This window comes from Eptesicus fuscus, chromosome 12 (assembly GCF_027574615.1).
Source record: "Eptesicus fuscus isolate TK198812 chromosome 12, DD_ASM_mEF_20220401, whole genome shotgun sequence".
Lineage (NCBI taxonomy): Eukaryota > Metazoa > Chordata > Mammalia > Chiroptera > Vespertilionidae > Eptesicus > Eptesicus fuscus.
This window is the reverse complement of record NC_072484.1, coordinates 63,332,480-63,360,160: the sequence shown is the minus strand read 5'-3', so window position 1 is coordinate 63,360,160 and position 27,681 is coordinate 63,332,480. Positions and strand designations below refer to the sequence as shown.

General features: G+C 42.5%; 1 long non-coding RNA gene across 1 annotated transcript; it reads right to left on the bottom strand.

The window, feature by feature from the left end:
• Positions 1 to 2,989: 2,989 nt before the first annotated feature.
• LOC129150895 (uncharacterized) lies at positions 2,990 to 16,276 on the bottom strand. Its single transcript, XR_008557693.1, has 3 exons — positions 16,257 to 16,276; positions 13,207 to 13,311; positions 2,990 to 3,114 (listed from the first exon to the last, which is right to left on the bottom strand). It is a non-coding gene; the product is annotated as an uncharacterized LOC129150895 (long non-coding RNA).
• Positions 16,277 to 27,681: the final 11,405 nt, after the last annotated feature.

The following is a 27,681-nucleotide window of genomic DNA, read 5'->3' as shown; positions in this document are numbered from 1 at the left end:
AAACATCAATAATGAGAGAGAATCATTGATCGGCTGCCTCCTGCTCACCCCCTACTGGGGATCGAGTCTGCCAGCAGGGCATGTGCCCTTAACCACAATCAAACCTGGGACCCTCCAGTCCGAAGGCCAACGCTCTATCCACTGAGCCAAACCAGCTAGAGCAAGGAAATGAAATCTTTATGCTTCCAAATTCGGTGCTAATTGGTTCAGTAAACTTGAAGTGCTCAGGACTCAGAGGCCTTGACAGAGTAAACTGTGGAGTGGTTTGCTCTGAGTCCAGCACTAGAGAGTGTCTGTGACAGAGAATTCACCCTACTTGCAAGCTAACAAGTTAGGATGACATGGTCTATCATGGACACATGGTTATTACTTACAACCATAGCAGTAGCAAGAACACCCACATTTTCTTGAGCCATTTCCTTGAACCGGCCCCCCCAGCCCCCAAATATAACCAGGCCAGGTAACACCAGCATGCAGGGGACTGTACTTCAGAAGGATGTCAGAGCAGAGCATAGAGACCCTGAACATTTGATAATCGGCTGTAAACCTTCCTGTTTCTTCTGGTAGGAGACATTCTATCTTCCAAGGGTGTAAACAAACTGTCCTTTGGTCTGGAGAAAAACACTTAATCCGTCTTCTATGGCTGTTCACTATACAAATATTCTTGAAAAGATAATCCAGGACACACTAAAGCCACTGCCTTACTTACAAGACATGCAGAAAAGTGAGAGATCCATGGAGAATCATCTTGCAACAAGAGGAGTGTGGGAGGTTCTCTCCCATCTCAAGGTTTGGTAAAGGGGAAAGAGGTGCACCGCTAAAATTGGAAAGATGGTTGCAGAGTTGCATCTTTGTCTTCTAAGCATTGACATCAGTCCTTGGGGCCAAAAGGCTGCAATCTTGGAAGTGAGGGATGATCCTGTGGTCTGTAGCCCTCTGTGGCACCAATTCCTGCACATTTGAGAAGGTGGTATTCTCCCTCTTATCTCCCTGCAGCAGGTTATGGAGAAGATGATCATGCAGACTTCCTTTGCTTCTCTGCTCCTGAGCTTTGAAAGAGGCAGCCTATCTAAGAGCCCATAGCAAGTTTCCTTTCTGGTCTGGGCAGAAGGGAAAGGAGATGGTGCATTGTGAATTGTGACTTCAGAGGAGGCAGCTTTCGTGCTGGGAAGGGCAGAGGTATGGCAGAAACCCAAGAGGGCCACCTTCCTATGCAGGTCCAAATAAGGTTTGATGAAAATAGAGATTGTTTTTAGAACACGGACTATGTTTTAGAGCAGGGGTCCTCAAACTTTTTAAACAGGGGCCCAGTTCACTGTCCCTCAGACCGTTGGAGGGCCGGACTATAGTTTAAAAAAAAACTATGGACAAATTCCTATGCACACTGCACATATCTTATTTTGAAGTAAAAAAACAAAACGGCAAAAACACCTGCATGTGGCCCGCGGGCCGTAGTTTGAGGACGCCTGTTTTAGAGAGAAATCCTTGCTATTCCAGCCTCTCTCTTAGTGTATAAGCAACAGCATTCAGGGCTGGAATGGAGAACCTAATCTCTTTTCTGCAAAGGTTTAGAGTGCAGTTTTGGATTGCAATGCCAAGACTGTCTGGGTTCCAGTACCAGCATGCCTATAGTTTTTGAGTATAAGGGAAGGATAGGTCATCCATGGTTACTTTCCTGGGATCTTTACTTCCTGCTATAATTTGTATCATATATTAAAAAGACACAACAGGGGCAAAATGATAGGATAGTGGACTTTTATTTGTTAAAAGGACCTCTGACAGAAATGAGATTCTGCAGCCAGATGACCTAGTCCAATAGTTTATTAACTGAAATTCTGGGACTGCTCAGACTTCCATGAATAAGCTTCAAGGGCCCAACCTTCTCCTAGAACCGTGGTCGGCAAACTGTGGCTCGCGAGCCACATGCGGCTCTTTGGCCCCTTGAGTGTAGCTCTTCCACAAAATACCACGGCCTGGGCGAGTCTATTTTGAAGAAGTGGCATTAGAAGAAGTTTAAGTTTAAAAAATTTGGCTCTCAAAAGGAATTTCAATCGTTGTACTGTTGATATTTGGCTCTGTTGACTAATGAGTTTGCCGACCACTGTCCTAGAATGACACATTTGACCCTCTGGGTGATGGTCATTTGACCAGGGATCTAACAGAACAAACCAGTCTTGGAGTTTGGATAAGAAGAGGTAGCTGTGCCGAAACCGGTTTGGCTCAGTGGATAGAGTGTCGGCCTGCGGACTCAAGGGTCCCAGGTTCAATTCCAGTCTAAGGGCATGTACCTTGGTTGCGGGCACATCCCCAGTAGGGGTGTGCAAGAGGCAGCTGATCAATGTTTCTCTCTCATCGACGTTTCTAACTCTATCCCTCTCTTCCTCTCTGTAAAAAATCAATAAAATATATTTTTTAAAAAAAAAGATGTGGCTTGGTATAGCCGGACTGAGTGGGAGGTAGTGGCCTTGAGCAGGATGAGGGATGAGGCTCTGTGCAATGTGGGTATCCAGGAGTGACTGGCAGCCTCGGTGTCCTCAGTTGTGACACTACAATATTTTATGCTAAGAATTTAAGCAACAAAGTAGAAAACAGTTAAATATCTCTATTTAGATTAGTTTGGCTAGAATTTGAGGTTTATGTTGTGAGTCATAGGGCGGGGGGGAATCTGCATAGACAAGACAGGACCCCAGGTGACAGAGGGAAACATCATAGAAAAGGGGTATTTTAGGAATATTCATCTGGAGGAAATTGGAAGAATGGGAGAGAGTAGGAAAGGAAGAACACTTTATTTCAGAGCATATTTTACCTGACACAAAGTAAATCCTCAAAAAAACATTTAAGGAGGCAGGGTAGGGGGCGGGGAGGAAGAGAGAGAAAAAGAGAGAGAATGCCACCATAAAAGCATTACAATGGGCCCTGTCAACACACGTTGTTCTAAGAATGAGTGGTGATCACTTCCAATCCTTATGTAAAGGGAGAGCCGAGAATGCATGCCTCTACAAAGATTCTGCTCTGCCTCTTTGAGTAATGTTTGCACTTCCTCTTCTCCTTATAACAGAGGGCAGTTACTGTTCTTAAGTTCTCACATTGTAATGGGGCTTGTTGTACTGGGACCTGAGAAAGGAAATTGAGTTTTCTGTTAATTCGATCACTACCCTAGGGCCTGGTTATTTGGGACAGCTGGTGTAATGCTATAGTCTAGAGAGATACAAAATATTTTTTGCAGGTCACTTTTAAGAAATAGCTTGAGATAGCTGTGGAAACCTGCTAAGCCTTCTGGGTTTCAGTATTCTAGGTGAGGAGTCAGTCTTCTCTCTGACTTCCAAAAACTGCATTTTAAACAGCATAGTGTGGCAGGCCCTTCAAATATGTCCACAACCTAATCCCTAGAACCTGTGAATAAATTTCTGTTCATGGTAAAGGAACGGGGTAGCTGTGATTAAGTTTAAGGTCTTGAGATGGGGAGATTATCTTGGATTATCCAGGTGAGCCCAATGTCATCACAACAGTCCCTATAAGGGGGATGCAAGAGGGTAAAGGTCAGAGGAAAATGTGATGTAATGAGAAGCAGAGATCAGAGTGAATTGGACACAAGACAAGGAATGTGGATGGCCTCTAGAACTGGAAGAGACAGGTAACAGGCTCCTGGAGCCTCCAGTAGAAATATGGCTCTTATGACACCTTGATTTTAGCCCCTTAAGACTCGTTTTGAACTTCTGACCTCTAGAACTATAAGAGAATAAACTTGGGTTGTTTTAATCTACTAAATTTATGATAATTTGTTACAGCAGCAATAGGAAACTGATACATACAACAGGCACTGTGTTCTATGGAAGGATGTTACATAGGCCTCTCCTGCCACGCAAACATCTTATACCAGTCTGGTGCAGAGGGCCTCGACCTTTGCTTTACTTTGGAGTCATGAGGAGAACTTTTGAACATCCTTTTTCCCAGGATATACCCCAAATTATCTGAACCAGAATCTCTGGGAGCAGCATCCAGGCATCTTTATTGTGTGTGTGTGTGTGTGTGTGTGTGTGTGTGTGTGTGTGCTCACGCACGCGTGTGCATGTGGGTGTAGGGGGGTGTGGGTGTGTGTGCGTGTGCTTGTGCAAATAGAGAAATCATCCATGTGAAAATAAAATGTCCATATCTTAGGTGTTTAGTTCAAAGGTTTTTCACAGTTATATACACCTGTGTGACCACCATCCAAAACAAGATACATAACATTTCCATCACAACAGAAAATTTTTGAGATTCACCCATAGAGTTCCTTTTTATTGCTGAGTAGTATTTGATTATATGAATATATCACAATTTATTTGTTCATTTTGATGTTGATGGAATTTTGGATTGTTTACATTTGGGGGCAGTTATAAATAAAGCTATGAAGTGATATTTTTATTGAATTTATTGGGATGACACTGGTTAACAAAATTATACAGGTTTCAGGTGCACAATTCTACAACACATCATCTGTACACTGTATTGTGTGTTCAGCACCCCAGGTCAAGTCTCCATCTAACACCACTTATCCCTCCATACCTCCCTCCACCTTCCCTCCTGCTGGAGCTGGGCAGGCTTGTGACAGCTTCACATTGTGGAAGTGATACTGTTTAGACCAAATTGTGTCCCCAAAATTCATATGTTGAAGCCCTAACCCCTATGTGACTGTATTTGGAGACTGGTCCTTAGGGAGGTAATTAACAGTTAAGTGAGGTCACTAGGGAGGGGCCCTAATCTAAATAAAGCTGGTGTCCTTATAAGAAGAGAGATAGAGCCGGTAGGCATGGCTCAGTGGTTGAACTTTGACCTATGAACCAGGAGGTCCCGGTTCAATTCCTGGTCAGGGTACATGCCTGAGTTTTGGGCTTCATCCCCAATGGGGTTCATGCAGGAGGCAGCCAATCAATGGTTCTCTATAGATAGCATTGATGTTTCTGTCTCTCTTTCCCTCTCCTTTCCTCTCTGAAGTCATACACACACACACACACACACACACACACACACACACACACACATATACTGGTATATGGTGGTGGTTGTTTTTTTTTTAAGTTTAAAAAAGAGAGAGACCAGAGTTCTCTCTCTGCACACACATACAGAAGAAAGGCCATGTGAGAGAACACAGTGAGAAGGTAACCATCTGCAAGCCAGGAGGAGTGTCCTCACCAAGATCTTGGACTTCCCAACCTCCAGAACTGTGAGAAAATAATTGTCTGTTTAACCCCCCAGTCTGTGGGGCTCAGTTATGGCAACTGTAGCAGACTAATACAGACAGTATGATGCTTGTGAGGCTATAATATAGAAGGCCATGCAGCTTCCCAAAGCTGGGAAGTTCTTGGGAACACTTGCCTTATAACCCTGAGCTCCCTGGAAGAAATCTGGCCACCTGAAAACGACCAGGCCAGAATGAGAATGGTACTGTAGACATTCTGGTTGAAAGTACCTACCAAAAGGGGTGGGGGGGGGGAGAAAAAGAAAAGAAAGAAAGAAAGAAAGAAAGAAAGAAAGAAAGAAAGAAAGAAAGAAAAGAAAGAAGAAGAAAAAAAAAAAAGTACCCACCAAGTCCGGACTTCAACCTCTCAATCCAGAGGCCAGAGCTTACACAGCTGGTAAAGCTCAGAACTGACCCAAGATGTCGCATTTTCCAGCTCCAAGCCCAGGGCCTTGCCCAATATACCAGGCCTTCTCAAACTATAATGTACATCACCTGGGAGATCTGTAAAAGTGGAGATTCTGACTCAGTGGGTCTAGATTGGGGCTAAGTCCTTGTATTTCTGGTAAGCTTGCAGGTAATGCTGATACTGACCCATGGACCATAGAGCATGTCCTTAAATAACATCATTTCATTCAATGTCCTTTCCTTATAATGTTGATCACATGCTGTAGAAACTTAACTCTTGTTTATATCAACTAGCCTATGGTAAAATTGGTTATGTTATACATTTTTTCACTTATAGTTGCAAAACCTATCAGTGATATTGAGTGATGACTTACTGTACTTTGTGTGTGTTTTTTTAATTTGTTTTTTTTTTAAGTATATTTATCATTATTGATTTCAGAGAGGAAGGAAGAGGGAGAGAGAGATAGAAATATCAGTGATGAGAGAGAATCACAGATCGGCTGCCTCCTGAATGCCCCACACTGGGTATTGAGCCCACAACCTGGGCATATGCCCTGACCGGGAATCAAACTGTGACCCCCCTGGTTCATAGGTCGACGTTCAACCACTGAGCCATGCCAGCCAGGCAGACTTACTGTACTTTGAATGGGTATGGCCAGGCCTGGGAATCACCACCTGGACATTATGAGGGGGTTTTACACCCTCTTCACCCCTCCTGGCTGTGCCTAGAAACTGCACCTGCCAGGTACACATGTGCAGAACAATGCACCCTTCCTGCCTGTTCGCCACCGGCCAGGGAGTCCAGATCCTAGGAATCCCGAGGGCCCATCCCACCAGTGTGTGCCAGTGTGTCAGAGGTGTGTGTGTTCCTGTCTCTCTTTTTCACACTCCTATCTGGCACTTTTCATTTCTCCTGCCATCTTGCTTGAGGCTCCTCCTGCTCTGTTATTTGTCCAGATCAGCACACTGCTTCCACATTTCCTAGGCCGTGTCCTCTGAAGTGTTCTAGCTACTCTTTTGTACATGGAAATGCAATCAAGGAACTGAATGAATGGAGGCTTAGGGAGGCGAATCAGGGTTTCATCAGAACTGATCATTAGCTGGGAAGCTCCAGTTCAGTCTGTTGACAGGAATCGATCTGTTCTCACTTGCTATCCTGGCCCTTCCATATTTGTAATATCTCCCCTAGGCTTGGGAGTGCAGAAGAAGTGCAAACAGCTCCTGTGTGGAATTAGGGAGATAGTGCTGAACACTGGCTTTACAGATAGTACTAAAACTTAAGATGCTCCTGCAGCTGGGTGCCCTGCTCCTGCAGCTGGGTGCTCCGCTCCCCACCTGCTTCTCGTTGTCTGTACCTAGGCTGCACGTGAGGGCACAGGCTCCAAGTGCAGCAGAGAGGTGGGAGCAGATGGAGAGCCAGGATGGCTAAACTGAGCTAATTTAGCGTCTAAATTTGCCAAGAGTAAGGAGTCTGGGCATCTTTCCTTATGGCCCATCTTTAGAGCACAGAGGCAGTTGCTTATTCAATCCCCTGAGGTTTTCCTCCGTCAAGATGCTCCTAATATGACAAGAATAGCACTGGGCCATCAGAGAATAACTTGCCAGGCAATTATCAAGTGTTTTCCGAAAGTGATGTTGCTTTGCAAAATGTTTTAAAATAGATTGAATGTGCACTTCCACTTAGAGATAAAGAAAAGCATAGCATTTGGTTTCATTTAATAATGATTCAGATTATGGTAATAAGAGCAAGTACATTTAAATTAAATTATTGATTTTCAAGATTATAAGTTAGAACTCCAACAAGAATAAATGATAGATATTTTTGTCCGGCCAGTGTGGCTCAGTCGTTGAGCATCAACCTATGAACCTATGAACTAGGAGGTCATGGTTCGATTCCCAGTCAGGGCACATGCCTGGGTTGTGGGCTTGATCCCCAGTGTAAGGCGTTCAGGAAGCAGCTGATCAATGAACCTCTCTCGCCTCTTTGATGTTTCTATCTCTTTGTCCCTCTCCCTTCCTCTTTGAAATCAATAAAAATATATTTTTAAAAATGCTAGATATTTTATTTCTATCTGAATAAATTCTAATTCTTGGAAAGTTTCATGAAAAATACTCTATTAGACACTATCTGTGATAAATGGTTATGCTGACATTGTTATTTATAAAGTCCTTGTAGAGTGCAGGCCTTTGCAATGAATTACCATTTAGTCATTTTTCTCCAGTGACGCTCAGGATGCTGTAGTGGGTTCTTCCACACAGCATCTATTCCTGCCGGTTAGTGGCTGCACCACACAGTGATGGATGCTTTCCAGGCATCTGATAGAACTTGCTAATAATAACTCAATGTTCATTGAGTAATCTGCAATAACAATCAAATAAATTCAAAAATAAACTTCTGCATATATTTTTTGTGATTCATCCATCACCATATTGATTCCATTTCTCACATTTCATCTGCATCAAGAGTGTGTGTTTTTTTAATGTGGGAGGCTTATTTATGTATGGGTGGAAGATGGGTGAGAAGGGAAATTTCGCATCCACTAAAGTTTACTTCCAGTCAGAGGTTTATAATAAGGAACTCCCATCTAGAAACAATTTTCCCATCGCTGGGAAACATGAAGACAATCACTGCCAATGTTTTTCATTACTCACTGTACCTAGGTCATTGTTGTGTCTAACTAGAATGCATGATTAATGCATTTTGGCAAATGTATTTCTTCAAATCATAAATGAATGAAAGTCAGCTTCATACATTCCTTTTTAAAATTATATTTTTATTGATTTCAGAGAGGAAGGGAGAGGGAAAGAGAGATAGAAACATCAATGATGAGAGAGAATCATTGATCGGCTGCCTCCTGCACGCCCCCTACTTGGGCATGTGCCCACGACCACAATCAAATCTGAGACCCTTCCGTCCCCAGGCCGAGGCTCTATCCACTGAGCCAAACCGGCTAGGGTTTCATACATTCTTTCATGTTAAAATTTTAAATTGTATTCATATATGTGGACAATTTATACAGTTTGTACCTATAAGACAGACTTATAAGACTTATGATCTCTCTTTCTCCCAATTTTTTTTTGGGGGAAGCAACCAACATTTTTGGTGGCCTTGTTTCGGCAAGGCTTGAAAAAAATAAATAAGAAGACTTATGGAAAGTCTTTCTTTACTAAAAATATTCCTGGTATTCTCATTAACTAAATAACTCCCCCAGGCTCTTGGACTATCTACAGATGGGATTTACCTTAACTACCACCCTCTTTACCTTTGTGTACTTGCCCGTTATCCAGACACCATAGAAGACCCAGAGCAAATTACAGATTTAGATTAACAGACACCTCTGCTCTTCTTCACATGTCCAGCTACCTCTTCAGGGATCAACTCTGTGTGTTCCAGCTCACCTCACTCAGGTGCAAGCAGACAGCACTTGGCCTGTGTCTGCTCCTCTTGCCTCCTGCCCAGAGCTCTCAGTTGGTAATGAGGTTAGGGAGGAGTGACTCACCCCCTCAGGGCATGCATGCACAACCCAGAAGTATGGGAGTGATAACTCCCTGTGAGGCAAACCCTGTCCTGCAGGATGGAACTGGTAGATATTTGCTGCCCTTGGCTATTCCTAGATTCAGTTGTACAGCAGCTCCAAGAACTGTCCCACAATCATCTGTACACAGCAATGCCGACTCAAAAACCATTTTCTCAAATGGGCTCTTTCTTCTCTTTGTGGCTCTCCATGGGTCCTGGAACTGCACTTCCTAATAAAATAGAGCCCTTCACCTTTTCCCCAGGCTCTGCTTTTTGAGTCTTCCAGGAGAAAACAAATACATTCCTTTGATTCAGACTTGGTTTCCCCATTTTCACACAGGCTAATAACACCTACCTCATAATGTCACTTTGAAGATTAAATACAGATTATTTAGGTGACAGAATTTTGTGGAGTGTAATATTACTGCATATAACTGTTCTCCCCACTAAATCTCTCCTTCAGGCCTGGTTTTGAATAGCACAGTTGGCTGGGTTTTGCTACCACCTATGATGTGCTGACACCACCGGAAAGAACTCTCCTTGGACCAACTGTGTTTCTGCAATTCTCTTTCTTCATTGTTCTACTTAGCTGATCCACTGCAACTAAATCAGTATGCCTATCGCCAATCTGAGCATCCATTGTCATTGATGTGCCTTTATTCAGGTCATGAAATACTTGGGACAGCTCCCTCAGTTGAAGCCTATGATGTCTGAGAAGACTTCCTAATTACCATGCTCCATTCTTATATCCTTGTCAAATAATGTGTCCTTATTTTATTTCCAAGTCACTTTGGCTGATGTGTGATTTGGTATATCAGAAAATGACCAAACAAATTAAAAAGCTATACATTTAGTCCTAGCCAGTTTGACTCAGTGGATAGAGTGTCAGCCTGCAGATCTAAGGGTCCGGGTTTGATTCTGGTCAGCCTGCAGACCGAAGGGTCCAGGTTTGATTCTGGTTAGGGGCGTGTACCTTGGTTGCAGGCTCATCCTGGGCCTGCGCCCTGGTCAAGGATCATGCAGGAGGCAACCGATTGATGTTTTTCTCTCACATTGATATTTCTGTCTTCCACTCTCTAAAAATCCATGGAAAAATATCCACCAGTGAGGATTTAAAAAAATAAAAGCTATACATTTATAATTATACTGGAACTGAAATATAATACCGAAAATTTTTTTTAAATCACATTTAATCTATATATTATACCCATCAGATTTTTGGTTGCAATCTTAAACATAGGCCAAATTTAGTGGAGAGATATTGGGGCTTACCGCATCAACAGGAGGCTGGAGGATCTGACTTGGAAAATAGGCAGGAACCAACAGTCTTTTGGAGGCAACAGAAACTATAGCAAAGTTTTCACCATGGGAATGGTCTGGTCCACAGAAAGCCTCTTTGGTTGTATATTATACAGTGACAAGTCAAACCCTGGGAAGATATCATGTGCCTATTAATCAGGTTAGGCTAAGTTATGCTGCAATCACAATTTAACTCTGAACATCAGTGAATTAACACAAGAATATATATTTCTTGCTTACTCAATCTTTTTTAAAATATATTTTTATTGAGCCCTAACCGGTTTGGCTCAGTGGATAGGGCGTCAGCCTGCGGACTGAAAGGTCCCAGGTTCGATTCCAGTCAAGGGCATGTAACTTGGTTTCGGGCACATCCCCAGTAGGAGGTGTGCAGGAGGCATCCGATCAATGATTCTCTCTCATCGAGGTTTCTAACTCTCTATCCCTCCCTTCCTCTCTGTAAAAAATCAATATAATATACTTAAATATATATATGTGTATATATATATATATTTTTTTGTATTGATTTCTGAGAGGAAAGGAGAGAGAGAGATAAATAGAAACATCAATGATGAGAGAGAATCATTGATAGGATGACTCCTGCATGTCCCCCACTGGGGATTGAGCCCACTGAGCCCACGACCCAGGCATGTGCCCTTGACCAGAATCAAACCCAGGACCCTTCAGTCTGCAGGCCAACGCTCTATCCACTGAGCAACACCAGCTAGGGCTCAATCTTCTTCTAGTGACTATACTTCTTGGCAACCTTGCAGTTAGCCAGTAACCAATTCTGTCCAATGGACCATTAAAAAAAGACACATGTGTTGCAGACTGAAGCAATGAAAAGTCCCTGAGCCACTGCAGCTGGGCTTAAGTCTCTGGATTTTGATGAGAAACATAGATTCAAAAAGTTATAAAGTTCCAGCACCAAGGCACATCACAGTCCAATTGCTAGAAGCCAAAGATAATTTTAAGAGTAGCCAGAGAAAAATGACAGATTACTCCAGAATTATGACAAGAATGAGAGCTGACTTGGCCAGTGTGGCTCAGTTGGTTGGAGTGTCGTCCTGTACACCAAAGAGTCTCTGTTTTGTTTTGTTTTTAATATATTTTATTGATTTTTAAAATATATATATATATTTTTAATTTTTTTAAAAATATTTTTACTGATATCAGAGAGGGAGCGATGGAAACATCCATGATGAGAGAGAATCATGGACCAGCTGCCTCCTGCACGCCCCACACTGGGCCCCCAACCTGGGCATGGGCCCTGACCGGGAATCGAACCGTGACCTCCTGGTTCATAGGATGACACTCAACCACCGAGCCACGCCAGACAGGCGGCCGCAGTGTTTTAGCTGATGTCTAGCCCCCCCTAAAAAATATATTTTATTGATTTTTTTTTTTACAGAGAGGAAGGGAGAGGGACAGAGAGTTAGAAACATCGATGAGAGAGAAACATCAATTAACTGCCTCCTGCACACCCTCTACTGGGGATGTGCCCGCAACCAATGTACATGCCCTTGACCGGAATCGAACCTGGGACCCTTCAATCCGCAGCTCAATCCACTGAGCCAAACCAGTTAGGGCTTTATTGATTTTTTTACAGAGAGGAAGGGAGAGGGATAGAGAGCTAGAAACATCGAAGAGAGAGAAACATCGACCAGCTGCCTCCTGCACATTCCCCACCAGGGATGTGCCCGCAACCAAGGTACATGCCCTTAACTGGAATCGAACCTGGGACCTTTCAGTCCGCAGACCGACGCTCTATCCACTGAGCCAAACTGGTTTTGGCAGGGTCTCGGGTTTAATTCGTAGTCAGGACACATGCCCAGGTGGTGGGTTCAACCTCCAGTTGGGGTGTATAAGGGAGGCAACCAATCAATGTTTCTCTTTCTCTCTCTCTCTCTCCCTCCCATCCTTGCTCTTAAAAATAAAAACGTATTAAAAAAAAACAAACACAAAAAAACATATCCTCAGGTGAGAATAAAAAAAAAAAAAGTCATGGATGTACTCAGAGATTTAACTACAAGGATGTTTATAATGAAAAATATTGGAAACAATTGGGGGATTTGTCAATAAAGCATGGATTGTTTAATTCATAAAACGGACTATGTTGCAGTTATTACTCGTTAAATATTTAATGGTTTCTCAGGAAATTTTTGTTTGTTCTAAGCAAGTGTAACCAAATGATGTAAGTGCTGTAAGTCCCTGATGACTAAGGACGGAAGAGAACTTAGCTGGTCACATTGGGGATTCAAAGATATCAGAGAGAACATCTCTCCCTGCCTGTGTTTTCTGGGGCCACTTGTTCTTTAATTTTGATGTTCTCTGTATCTATTTTCTTCTCTCTAGAGACCAGGTTCCTAATGATGATCTTAATTTCTGCTTTCATATGCCTCTTACTGACTGATTGCTTCTCCACAGGATCTTATAATTATAGGTCCTCTCATCATATGCCTTGAGGAAGACGATCTGACTGGCTTAGTTAAACCGGTAAAAAGTGTCAGTCCTGGCTTCGTGGGCTGTCGCCAAGGATGGGGTTAACCCTCACTGTGTTGTAGTAACCATTTTCTGCTGTTACCAGTCTTCAGTGCCTCAACATGCCCTGAACCCTGCCTGTGCCTCTGAAAATAGTCCCCACATTAACTCCCTCTAAAATTCCAGCCATGGGTGCCTTCTTTTTTATGAAAGTTGGTTAACTGAAATTGAACTGGTACTCTTCAATCTTGTAGTAGCAAAATACCTTTTAAGTTCAGTTACTCACCTCTGCCTGGATTATGTTACAATGTAGTATGAACGTCTTTCTTGGCCACTAAACTCTCTCCTTTGCTCAAACATGAATTTTCTGCTTTGGTGAAGCAAGGAGTTCCTGGAATAATAGAAATTTAGGGGATTATAGGGGTCACTTACAAAAATGCCATTTTATATCTTACAATTGTTAAAACTTGGGACCAGCCGAAACCGGTTTGGCTCAGTGGATAGAGCTTCGGTCTGCGGACTGAAAGGTCCCAGGTTCGATTCCGGTCAAGGGCATGTACATTGGTTGCGGGCACATCCCCAGTAGGGAGTGTGCAGGAGGCAGCTAGTCGATGTTTCTCTCTCATCGATGTTTCTAGCTCTCTATCCCTCTTCCTTCTTCTCTGTAAAAATCAAATAAAATATATTTTAAAAAAAGAGTTTATAAAAAAACTTGGGACCAGAATTATATGATTAATCCTGGCCAGTGGGGCTTAGTTGGTTGGGGCATCATCCCATACACCAAAAGGTGGTGGGTTTTATTGGGGGCACATACTTAGATTACAGGTTTGATCTACTGTCAGGGTGTCTGCAGGAGGCAACTGATCAATGTTTCTCTCTCACATTGATATCTCCCCCCCCCCCATCTAAAATCAATTTTTAAATGTTTAAGATTAGCTGTCTTATTTTTAGATGTCTTTCTGTGGGCATGGAATATGCATTCCTACAAAATGCCAACATTCTCAATTCTTCCATATTTTTACATAACATATTCCTTGGACAAAGGTATAACAAACATGCAAAAAGCACAACCTCAGGTCTTTTCCCTGGCATTGATATAGTGAGAGGATAAGGCTCAATCATAGAAAATTTTTAAATTTTTTCAAATCTCTTCAACGAAATAAAGTATGTTTAAGTCTATACACCTAAAACAAATCAAATGTTGATTAGGAAAAAGAACCACATTATTAGAAAATAATACTAGTGAAAAGTGGCATTCCTGGAGTAGTGGGAAGTCTTTTTAAGTGCAGCTTGACTTTGGCAGTCCTCCTGGCTATGAGGCTGTTGACGTCAGATCGGTGTTTAACTGGGGAATTAAGCAGCTCAGCAGTGCGGGAATTACTTCTCTGATATCATCTATGTTATGCTGCCAGTAAATGTTACCAAAATACTTTGCTCCGGAAATATTGTCTGAATGAGACAAGTCAGCATTCCAGAATAATTCTCATCAACTTCTGTCCCCCCAAACCCTAGTGTAGATGAGAAAGACAAGTAGTCTTGCAATTGGCCACTGCTGAGAATTAAGGTTGAAGGGATCATCTGCTGGTATGTCCTTCAAATAGACACAAAATGCATGTCCTTAGATTTATGGTTCATTAACTATGAATCCAGAAGTTCCTGGATCTTCTGGATCTTTTCTTTCTTTCATTTTCCCCTCTCTCCCTCCCATTCTCCTTCCTTTCCCCCCTCCCTCCCTTCCTTCCTCTCTCCCTTCTTTTCCTCTCACCCTTCTTCCCTTCCTCCCCGCTTCTTCCCTTCCTTCCTTCCCTTTCTCTCTCTCTCCCTTGCTTCTTTCCTTCTTGCTTCCCTCCCTTTCTTTTTTTTGTTTCTTGCATGGGAGAAAATCAGAAGGGCAGAACTGCTTACATAAAGTCTTCATTTAAAAGCTGAGGCTAAAAAAAAAATAAGATAAAATAAAAAAATAAAAGCTGAGGCTAGATCCTAAAGAACACAGGTTAGCCCTGGCCTGTGCGGTTCAGTTGGTTAGACATCATCCTGTGCACTAAAGGGTTGCTGGTTTGATTCCTGGTAGGGAGGGACACATGTCCAGGTTGTGGGCTCAATCTATCCCCAGTAGAGGGCATGCAGGAGGCAGCCTATCGATGTTTCTCTCTCGCCCTTCCTTTCTCTCTAAAATCTATTAAATTTTTTAAAATTAAAATAAAAAAAGAACAGGTTAAAGACTAAAACTTTCACCAAGTTTAAAATCTGTGTAATGAAGAAACTATTATTATTTGCTCTCCAAAAATAAGGAAAAGTTCTTACTAGCCTGTAAAAGGTAAAAAACTAGTTTTAAAAATTCTAACAACCCCACAAACAGTCCTTTAAATCACATATTTTTGTTAATTAAACTTTTGCTTTAAAAGATCCAAAACTATTGGGGAGCATCAATACAGCATTTTCACAAATACAGATTCTTAATTCTTGGTTTTAAAAAAGTCATTACATATTTCCTGGAACTTTTTTTTTTAAATCATTCCTATCTATTTTGGCAGGCTCTATGAAAGCATAGCTTTCTTTGCAATACCACTTTAACAAAAGTTAGTCTCAAAGCTTAGCTAAGGAGAGTAAAAGATCCAATAGCCTATGAAGTAAATTTATAGCTGAAAGAGTATCACTAAAAAAAAAAAAAAAATAAGCATTAAAAGTTATTTTTAGTTGGTGAGAACTGTGTTCCCATACTTCCCCTTCTTTATTTTTAAGCCATTCCTCTACATTTGCCGACAACCTGGCTAAACAGAGCACTGGGGTGCCCCTGGCTGCCGAGCATAAGACTTCCCACATTTGCTCAATACTGATGTTAGACTCACCACCAATGGTAGCAATAAAAATAATCCTCAGGCAGTGAATATACTGCAAATGACATCATTCAGTTATCACTGTGATTGGTAGTCTCAGTTCTGCCTTTACATCCGGATCTGTGACTAGAAGCCCACTGTGTCCTTTCTCAACACTTTCTGTCTCTCCCTAAGGCTGGGCCATCTAGGTGGGCATCTAGTCACAAACCAGGTCCCTCACAATCCCAGAACCCATTTCTCTCCTTCCGGGCACTCTCTGATATTCTATTCCCCTTCCCACGATCTAGCCGAGCTAGCCCGGGGTAGAAGGGAGGGAGGAGGGTAAGATTGAGGACTCTCTATCCATGGGATAGCTCCGGGGTGTCATGACCAAGGCAGTTCCAGGAGGGCCAGGAGTAGATCACAAGCCCTTACTTGTACAGTGTTTCTCTCATAGAATCTCAAGAGATTGGGTCACAACAGTGGTGCTTACACACTGGTTGTGGTGACTCTCAATTACCTTGGGCACATGAGAAGTTCAGGGCTCTGAGTTGCTGATAGTCCACGTGGCCCATCTGGGTTGGATCCTGCCTGCAGTCAACAGCACCTGAGGGCAGCAGCTCTGGCAGCAGGTGTCAATTACCCTATTCCCTAGCTCTGGCAAACAAAGTGGTGACTTCAGCCCCTCTGCAGTTTCCATGCCACATGCCATCTTCCTCTGAAAGCCTGCATAACATCCCAATTGATGTCCTCTCTTGCCTGCAATGAATGTGATGATGTCTTGCTTTCCCTGGTCAGTCTTAAGTCCTTTGGGATCAGCTTATCTTTCAGCCATGGGCTTTTTGCCTCACACCCCCCCTCACCCCCACCCTAGCTGGTGGTAGGGTATAGAATACGGAGTGGGGTCAACAATGAAAGAGATCACATTCTAAGAGTGCAGATTATAGGGTAAAAGAGGTCAAGGAAAGACATGGCTTAGAGGTTGTTGTTCTGCCTTTATGCCATAAAATTCCAAACAGTGCCTTCACCATAATCAGAAAAATGAACCTTCATTTGCATCTTCCTGCACTCTCTGGGTTGTCCTGGTGGCCACATCAGCCAAACAGAGAAACAACTTGGAGAGAGTCCGTGGAAGCCAATGTTCACGGCAGGGGGCAGACCAGACTCCTTAGCGATGATGCAGCAACATCACAGAAATGGTTCCAGAAGGCTACAGAGGCAAGAAGACCTCCATTGTATCTTCACAGACAGGTGGCAGAGCCATGGCAGTGAGAGCAATGACCACGTGAGCTACTTCTCAAAATGGGAGCAATGACATTAGCCAGAACAGGAAGAGTTGGTGCCTGGACACCACAGAGCATCTTTATAAGCACTGATTGAGTGATAAATAAATATGAAATGTCTCTTCTCTATCCATTATTCTAAATCTTTAACAATAAATTCATATAATCACACAGGACTATGAATTTTGTAATATATACTTAAAACAAATTATATATTTGTGTTAAAACAAGTTGTATGCATTTGTCTAGTCCATTGCACACCCAAAAAGCACTTCTGGTTTTTCTTGGCAAATTTGTATTTCCAGGCTAAAGTGCTTTAGTCACACAGAGTATATTGCTAACCTGAAGAGAATTAGTAAAGCTTCTCTAGAGGGAAATTTGGCAACATACATCAAAAGCTCTTTATTTGACTGTTATTTATAATAGTAAGAAGTTGGAAACAATATGAATGTCCAACAATAGAGGACTGATTAAATAAATTGTAATGGGATATTTAAATGGAACTATTAAGATAAAACTGAAGCCGAGACCGGTTTGGCTCAGTGGATAGAGCGTCGGCCTGCGGACTCAAGGGTCCCGGGTTCGATTCCCGTCAAGGGCATGTACCTTGGTTGCGGGCACATCCCCGGTAGGGGGTATACAGGAGGCAGCTGATCGATGTTTCTCTCTCATCGATGTTTCTAGCTCTCTGTCCCTATCTCTTCCTCTCTGTAAAAAATCAATAAAATATATTAAAAACAAACAAACAAAAAAAAAAACCTGAAGCCTAAAAATCAGCTATTGTATTTTTTTAAAATATATTTCTTTATTGATTTCAGAAAGGAAGGGAGAAGAGAGAGAGATAGAAACATCAATGATGAGAGAGAATCATTGATCAGCCGCCTCCTGCATGTCCCCCACTGGGGATCGAGCCCGCAACCCAGGCATGTGCCCTTGGCTGGAATCGAACCTGGGACCCTTCAGTCCACAGGCTGACGCTCTATCCACTGAGCCAAGCCAGCCAGGGCAGCTACTGTATTTTTTAATTAAAAGTTAGTGAGATTAAAAAAAAAAAAAGCTAGTGAGTTTACTTTCTTTTCATGATAATCAGCATAAAGTATTATGATTTCCAGTAGGTCGTTGTCTTGAATACTTCCTATTGGCATCTCCAGGCATTCAATACCTTCCTTCTGCCCTCTGCCAGCATAGATTCCCACTGTAGTACCCTGTCTGGACCAAGAATCTAGGCAAGTCAGCAAAAATGTATGAAGGATGTACTCAGGGCTGGGAATTGTGCTGGGTGGACGCTGTAAAGATGGATTCCATGCCCTGGCCATTGTGGCTTAGTTGGTTGGACATCATCCCATGCACTGAAGGGTTGCCTGTTTGATTCATGGGCAGGGCACATGCCCGGATTGATGTTCTGCTCTCCCATCAATGTTTCTCTTTTTCCCCCTCTCCCTTCCTTTCTCTCTCAACATCAATTAAAAAAAATCTTTAAGCCCTAGCTGGTTTGGTTCAGTGGATAGAGCATCAGCCTGTGGACTGAAGGGTCTCAGGTTCAATTCCAGTCAAGGGCATGTACCTTGGTTGCAGGCACATCCCCAGTACGGGGTGTGCAGGAGGCAGTTGGTCGATGTTTCTCTCTCATCGATGTTTCTAACTCTCTATCCCTCCCCCTTCCTCTCTGTAAAAAATCAATAAAATATATTTAATAATAATAATAAAAATCTTTAAGCCCTAGCTGGTTTGGCTCAGTTGAATAGAGCGTTGGCCTGCAGACTAAAGGGTCCCAGGTTCAATTCCGGTCAGGGACACATGCTGGGGTTGCAAGCTTGATCCCCAGTAGGGGGTGTGCAGAAGACAGCTGATCAGTGATTCTCTCTCCTCATTGATGTTTATTGATGTTTTTCTCTCTCTCCCTCTCCCTCCCTCTCTCTAAAATCAATAGAAATATATTTTTAAAAACTTTAACAACAAAAAATAGATAGAATCCACACAGACCCTGTCCTCAAGGAGCTGACAATCCAGGAGGTGAGAGGAACAAGCAGGAAATTATAATAAAGTGATAGATGCTATGAGGTAGCCCTTGTACTATTGACAACAAAAGGGGGGAAATATGAGTCAGTCTTAAGGAATAGGAAAGCATTCCTGGAAGAAACAATGTCTAAACTGAGACCTGAAGGATGAGTGGAGTAGTCAGGGACGGGAAAAGAGGGAACTCATTCAGGGGCTCAGATTTCAGTCAATGTGATTCAGATGGCAAAGGTGTTTGTGGGCGCCACACTGGTGTCTCTGTCCACTTCACTTTACTGAGCATTGCAAAATTGTGTTTGCTGCACTATGAACATGCTTAAAGAAAAACTCTGTTCCAGTTTTAGTTTTTAAAAATGATTTATTAACTTATAATTTGTTAATTTTTAAAAATAATTTAAGGTATGATGTTTTCATTCAGGGTGATTTAAAAAAAAAACCCTGAAGCCCTAACCGGTTTGGCTCAGTGGATAGAGCGTTGGCCTGAGGACTGAAGGGTCCCAGGTTTGATTCCCATCAAGGGTATGTACCTTGGTTTCGGGCACATCCCCAGTAGGGGGTGTGCAGGAGGCAGCTGATGGATGTTTCCTTTCTTCTCTGTAAAAAATCAATAAAACATATTTTTTAAAGTAAAATTAAAAAACCCTGAAAATAATGGTGATGGTTGCATAACATTGCATCCCACTGAATTGTATACAGTAAAATGATAAATTTTGTTATGTGTGTTTTACAATAGTAAAAACATAACTAATACCAAAAATGAAAAAATGATTATAAGACAAATACCCAGGTAGCTACTACCTGGAATGAACAAATATTAATATTGTGTCATTTTATGTAAATTTTGAAAGTAAATTATTACCAACTTGAAAAGTGAAACCAAAACCTTTTTTTTAAAATACATATTTTTTATTGATTTCAGAGAGGAAGGAAGAGGGAGAGAGAGATAGAAACATCAATGATGAGAGAGAATCATTGATCAGCTGCCTCCTGTACACCCCATACTGGAGATTGAGCCTGTAACCTGGGCATGTGGCCTGACCTGGAATCAAACTGTGACCTCCTGGTTCTTAGGTCAATGCTCAACCACTAAGCCACCATGGCCTGGCGAAACATTACTTTTTAAATATATTATATATATATATATATATTTATTGTTGATAGTATTACAGATGTCCCCCATTTCTCCCCCTATACCCCCCTCATCCGAGCCCCTACCTTAGGGCCACCGAAGGAGGAACACATGAGGCCAAAGTGGTAAGGGATTATAAATTTATTAGGTCATCTGGAAAACCAGATGGGCTGAGCCCCACAATCGCACCAGCACCCAGGGACAGGGAGTCAGAGATTTTGAAGGACTCTATGCCGGCTTTTTTTCTGGGCAGATCATTCTCTGGGCAGGTCCGGATCCTGGGATGGTCCAGAGGGGAAGGATAATGGTCTTAGCAAGTGGAATGTGGTCTAAGGGAAAAGGAATGTTGGTGTGAAGTGGCCTAAAGGTCAGTTCCTAGGTGAAGAGGTATCAATTCAATTATTTGATCATACCTAACACTACCCAACCCCCTAGGTCAGTGGTTGGCAAACTCATTAGTCAACAGAGCCAAATATCAACAGTACGATTGAAATTTCTTTTGAGAGCCAAATTTTTTAAACTTAAACTTCTTCTAACGCCACTTCTTCAAAATAGACTCGCCCAGGCCGTGGTATTTTGTGTAAGAGCCACACTCAATGGGCCAAAGAGCCGCATGTGGCTCGTGAGCCGAAGTTTGCCAACCACGGCCCTAGCTCTTCACCACCCTATTCCCAGGTGGTGAAGTCCATGGGCTATGTATATAAGTATATAAATTCTTTGAAACATTATTGAAGGACTTGCTTTCTGTTTAAATAATACCTTGGATGAAAAGGGGCCACATGCTAACCTGACAAGCTCAGGAAGGTCTGCGTGGTGGCCTTGCAAACTCAGAGACCTAAAGTAACCACAAAGGATGGTCTGAATTTGAAACTTTTAACCTAAAGCAGTTTATGGCAGATAGTCTTGTCCTAGACTAGAATCTTCCCTGACACAAGTCATCCTTTACTTTAACTAAGCCTGTCTATTGTCTTTTGTGTATCTATGATAATATACCTTTGGAATGTCAGGGTAACTTCCCTTTTTCCAGACTCCTCAGGGCACAACCCATGTACCAGAACAGAGACTACAAAACCACTCACTGTTATTTTTATCATATTAATTGTTGACTATATCCTATACCCACCTATGTAAAAGATGTATCATTCTACTTTTCATCCAATCCCAGAAATTTCCCCACTTTGCTTTCTCCCTCATCCCTAATCTATCACCAATGAATTTCATATAACCCACTCAAGTCTTCTCTTTTGATTGTAATAAATAAAATAAGATATAAAACTGCCATTCTCTAGTCTAGAACATTATCTCAATGCATTGAGATTTTGCTTTTCAACAATTGTTAAGAGTTTGGCTCAAGTATTAAATTTACAAAATTTCTTTACAGGTTTGAATGTTTCTTACACTGACAATACTATTTAAGTAGAAAGACTAATTGACTGCTTAATATTCTTTCACTACAATTTCTTCTATTTCTTCTATGCCTTACTGTTTGTTTGTTTTTAATATTTTTTTAAATTTATTGATTTTAGAGAGAGGGAGAGAGAGAGAGAGATTGATTTGTTGTACCACTTATTTAAGGATTCATTGGTTGATTCTTGTATGTGCCTTTAGCATATCAGAAAGATGCTCTAAACAACTGAGCTACGCAGCCAGGGCTGTCTTACTGTTTTTTGTGTTTTTTGTTTTGTTTTGTTTGTTGTGTGTGTGTGTGTGTTTCTGATCAGTGTTTTTATTATTTTGCATATATAGGGACATGTTTTCTCCCCGAGTATTTTATCCACTGAGCTCTCCCTAAGTATTTTAATCCTCTCAGGCAGTTCTGTTCTACAGAACGTCAGTGATAGAAATGTGTGTGCTCCCATACATGGCTCTTGAGTATTTAAAATATGGCTAGTGTTGATGTCAGAAACATCCAAACCTGTAGAGAATTTTTATGAGTTTATTTGAACCAAATTGATGACACAGCAGAAAGCAAGATCTCAAATGCTCTGAGAATGACAGTTCTGCAGTTTCTTTTATACATTTGGATTCATAGAGGGAACCTAAGGAAGATTACACGTGAACAAGATTAGGTGCTCCCTTGAGAGTGGTGTGGGGGTTCAGAATGAGTGCCTTAAGATGTGCCTCAGTGGTATGCAGTCTTTTTGAGCTAACAGCAATTTTAGCTTCAGGCTCAAGAGAAACTTCTGCCTGTCTCTTTAACTACCTAGAAGACCTTGAATTAGGGATCCTGCCAGTAAGAGATTATCAGGGATAACCTTTTTGACTTGGTGAGAATGGCACCAGGTATTATACCATTGGGGTCAGAATGAACCTCTGCCAGGCAACCTTGGTACTTGAGTTCCTGATAGGAAAGAATTCAGAGCCAAGACTCAAACCATAAGAGAAAGTTTATTTAGAAAGTCACAGTGAGCCCTGGCCGCATGGCTCAGTTGGTTGGGTATCGTCCTGTGCACCGAAGTTGCTGGTTTGATTCCAGGTCAGGGCACATGCACAGGTTTCGGGCTCAATCCTTGGATGGGGGCCGTGCAGGAGGTGACAGATAAAAGTCTCACTTTCACATAGACATAGACGTTTCTCTCCCCCCCTCCCCCTTCCTCTCTATGTAAAAAAAAAAAAAAAAAAAAATTCACAGAAGTAGAAGTGAGTGGTAGAAGAAATGGGCTCAGGAAGTAATGTGCCTGGGGTGGGGAAGTGGAGGGTGGAGGGGAAAGGCAGGGGCATGCCCCTGGGAAGGAGTGTATACTGGGGCCTCCATCCTAAGTGCTTTTAAAGCGTGGGATTTTAGGGGAGAGACCAGGGGAGGATCCCAATAGAATATTCATCAGCTTTTCGGGTGTTGTGGTCTCCACTGATTGGTCGACGCCAGGGCAGGCTGTTGTTATTCAATGCAGCTGGTCCTGATGTCAGCCAAGGCCTCGCTTGTCTGGTTATTCTGCTTTTCTGGGCCTGGCACTGAAACACAGCTGGGGCCTAGATGTTATTTCTAGGAAGGAAAGGTCAGGGGGTCCAAACCTCGAGACCAGTGATATGCTAGGGGAAGACCTGGAGGTGAGGTCCTTATTTATCCAGCTTTGCACATTGCAAGGCACCCAAGGCTTTCCACCTGGTGACTTTATGGACCTGGCCTTTCATCCTTTCTCTGTTCATGGGCCTACCACAGACCCACCTCAATAGCAGGCAAAACTTATTTAATAAACATTTGCTCTTATTATTATTCTGCAATGACCCTTTAAAGCCCTCAGGTGCATTATCTCATCCTTAGCACAGAATGTCTTATATACCTAGATCCCCCTTTCTTTCTCTAAACCTCTCATAAATGTGGAAGTCTCTGACTCTCTCATGTATGTGGGATCCCCATACATATGCATTAAATTTGGTTATTTCCTCTAGCTAATCTATCTCATGTTTTGTTTTGTTTTTTTTTTTTTTTTTTTTATATTTTATTGATTTTTTTTATAGAGAGGAAGGGAGAGAGATAGAGAGCTAGAAACATCAATGAGAGAGAAACATCGATCAGCTGCCTCCCGCACACCCCCCACCGGGGATGTGCCCGCAACCAAGGCACACGCCCCTGACCGGAATCGAACCTGGGACCTTCCAGTCCGCAGGCCGATGCTCTATCCTCTGAGCCAAACCGATCTCGGCTCTATCTCATGTTTACTTGATTATTAGGGCAGACAGAAAAATCTGGAGGGGAGAGGAAAGTTTGTTTCTCCCCCACAGTGGTTGGTTATGCCTGTGAGGGGTCTGAAAAAAGAGGATTACTCTGGCTTTTCAAAGGTGTGTTAATCTAGATCAGTGGTTCTCAATCTTTCTAATGCCGAGACCCACAGGTTGAGAACCGCTAGGAGGGTCGCCTAAGACCATCGGAAAACACATATTTACATTACGATTCATAACAGTAGCAAAATTACAGTTATGAAGTAGCAACAAAAATAATTTTATGGTTGGGGGTCACCACAACATGAGGAACTGTGTTAAAGGGTCGAGGCATTAGAAAGTTTGAGAACCACTGATCTAGATGCACAAGAACAATGGACAGGGCTTGGTGAAGGCAAAGATAAACCTTTTCATAGGTCTGCGAAGTGACTACCCACCTCGACCTGCTTAGTTAGGAATTTTATGAACAGATCACCCTGTGAGTTAACTTTTGGTTTGATTTGCTACACAGAACCCTTTTTTGTTCACACTAGTGCAACTCAGGAACTAAGTTAAAAAAATATACATATTTATTAATTTTACAGAGAGGAAGGGGGAGAGAAGCATAGATTTGCTGTTCTACTTATTTATGTATTCATTGGTTAATTCTTGTATGTGCTGACTGGGGGTTGAACTCCGAAACCTTGGCATATTGAGACAATGCTCTAAGCAACTGAGCTACCCAGGCAGGGCCTAAAATTTTCATTTGTTCAAGAAAAAAGTATTGGCCCTGGCAGGGTAGCTTAGTTGGTTAGAACATCATCACAATACGCCAAGGTTGGGGGTTTGATCCCTAGTCCGGGCACATAAAAGCAGCAACCAATGAGTCCATAAATAAGTGGAACAACAAATCCATGTTTCTTTCTCCCTTTCCTCTCTCTTCTCTAAAATAAATAAATAAAATTAAGAAAAAAATTTATTATGTTTTTTGAGGATAACGAGGTGAGGTAACTATTTTGACAACTAAAGAGACCACTGCTATGAGTCTTGTGGTGGGAGTGAGATTGGGCTTGTTTTTATTATTTGATTGATTTTTACTAGTAAAGCAAGGGGGAGAGAGAGAGGGGAGAAAGAGGGAGAGGGGAGAGAGAGAGATAGAGAGATTTATTCCACTTATTTATGCATTCTTTGGTTGATTCTTATATATGCCCTGATTGGAGATCGAACTGTTTTAGGCTTCAGGAAGGCCACCAAGTGTTAGAATGTTGCAGAAGACCAAAGAAATACCAAGCACACTTCCTAGAGAAAGGGAGGGACCTTGTTTATTAACACCAGTGGACTCCTGGAATAATTTCCAAATCAGAGTGTAGAGATAGGAACAGGGCTTCACTTTTTATAACCTTCTGGGGTCTTTGTCTTGCAGATATGGTTCCGCCCCCTTTCCTGGGCTTACAGGAAGGCCCCCAGGTGTTGGGGGTCCCCAGGCCATATCCGATGATCTGTCCTGGGGCCAGCGATAACGACCCTTCCGCCCCCCCTCCCCACCTCAGGGCAGTGCATTGTTCACAGTTTTTATGGCCTGACACGCCTTGCAAGACCAGTTTCCTCCTTAAGACTGGTGGGGTCACACTGGACTTGGGTTTAGCAATCTCCATACTTGGGTTCTGGCTAGGACAGAATTCAGAGCCAAGACCCAAACTATAATAGAACATTTATTTGGTTAACCACAGAGGTAGAAAAAGTAATTCCTAGAAGAAATGGGCTTAACAAACACGTTATAGGGGTTAAGGAAGATAAAGGAAGGACTCTAGGAGTTAGGGAGTGAGGAAGCTAATGGTAACGTGCCTGGGGGTGGGGAGGAGAAAGGGGAAGGGAATGGCCCGGGGTCCAAGGTTCTAAGGATTTTAAGGTGGAGATTTTAGGTGAGGTCTCAAGAGAACATCTCAGTAGAATATTCAGTAACTTTCCAAGTGTGTCCATTCAGGATCTAGGTCTCCACTGATTGATTCGTGGGCACCAGGGCAGGGGGTTCTTATTCAATGCAGCTTGTCCTGAGGTCAGCTGTGGCTGGTTTTGTTGCTCTTCTGGGCCTAGAGCTGAAATACAACTGAGGTCTAAACGTTATCTCTAGGGAGGAAAGGTCAGGGCGGGGTCCAAACCCCATGACCATCGATATGCTAGGGGAGGAAAGGTCACCTTGGAGGCAAGGTTCCACCCTACATTTTGTCCTTTTTGGGGGATAACTGACAGTCCTATTTTATTTTATCTTTTTTATAATATATATATTTTTATTGATTTCAAAGAGGAAGGGAGAGGATGAGAGAGACAGAAACATCGATGAGGGGGAATCATTGATTGGCCGCCTCCTGCACGCCCCCTACTGGGGACCGACCCTGCAACCCAGGCATGTGCTCTTGACCAGAATCGAACCCAGGACCCTTGAGTTCGAAGGCCAACGCTCTATACACTGAGCCAAACCAGCTAGGGCTTATTTTATCTTTAAATATATATATATATATATTTATTTCAGAGAGGAAGAGAGATAGAAACATCAATGAAGAGAGAGAATCATTGATTGGCTGCCTCCTGCACACTCCCACTGGGGACTGAGCCCCCAACCCTGGCATGTGCCCTTGACCAGAATCGAACCCAAGACACTTCAGTCCGAAGGCCAATGTTCTATCCACTGAGCCAAACCGGCTAGGGCCGTGGTCGGCAAACAGGTTCGAGAGCCACATGCAGCTCTTTGGCCCCTTGAGTGTGGCTCTTCCACAAAATACCACGGCCTGGGCGAGTCTATTTTGAAGAAGTGGCGTTAGAAGAAGTTTAAGTTTAAAAAATTTGACTCTCAAAAGAAATTTCAATCATTGTACTGTTGATATTTGGCTCTGTTGACTAATGAGTTTGCCGACCACTGGGCTAGGGTTACATTTTGTCCTTTGCTAGGCACCTAAGGCTTTTCAGCCTGATGACCTTCAGTAGCTAGCCCATCGTCCTTGCTCTGCTCATGTCTAACTGCCTACCACAGACCCCACAATCTTGGCATATCAGGACACCGCTCTAACCAACTGAGCTACCTGCCAGGGTGAGATTTGGCTTGTTAAAAAATAAAATTTATCAAACAAAATTCAACAGAGAACAAGTTGTTGGTTGCCAGATGGGAGGAGGTGGTGAGGGGATGGGTGAAAAAGGTGAAGGGATTAAGAAGTACAAATTGGTAGTAACAAAATAGTCATGAGGATGTGAAACACAGCCTAGGCAGTGATGGCGAACCTATGACACACGTGTCAGCACTGACACGCGTAGCCATTTCTGATGACACGCGGCCGCATGCCGAGGATGAAACATTTGCTGCTCCTGAGGATGAAACATTTGTGACTAGAATCTTGGAGTTAGTTTTTTCCTCAAAGTGACACACTACCCGAGTTATGCTCAGTTTTTTGGCGAAGTTTGACACACCAAGCTCAAAAGGTTGCCCATCACTAGCCTAGGGAATATAGTCAATAATGCAGTAACTATGTATGGTGTCAGCTGGGTAGGAGATTTATCAGGGGGGAGGGGGGGTCTCTTTGTAAAGTATATGACTGTCTAATCACTATGCTGTACAACTGAAACTGAAACAAAATAATATTGAATGTAAACTGTAATTGAAAAATAAATTTCAACAAAATTGTATCACTTGTGCCAAAACCCAGAATACCAAATCCAGATTTAATACCTTACCTAATTGCTGTCTCAACCTCTACCAGAAACATAATCAACATTTCTGGAATATTTCTGATCAGTATCAATGAGATAATCTGTCAAGTGGGCCCTCTCTGAACACCCCACCCGCACTTCCAAAGAAGATCGGATCTGCATGATAAAAACCCTTGCCA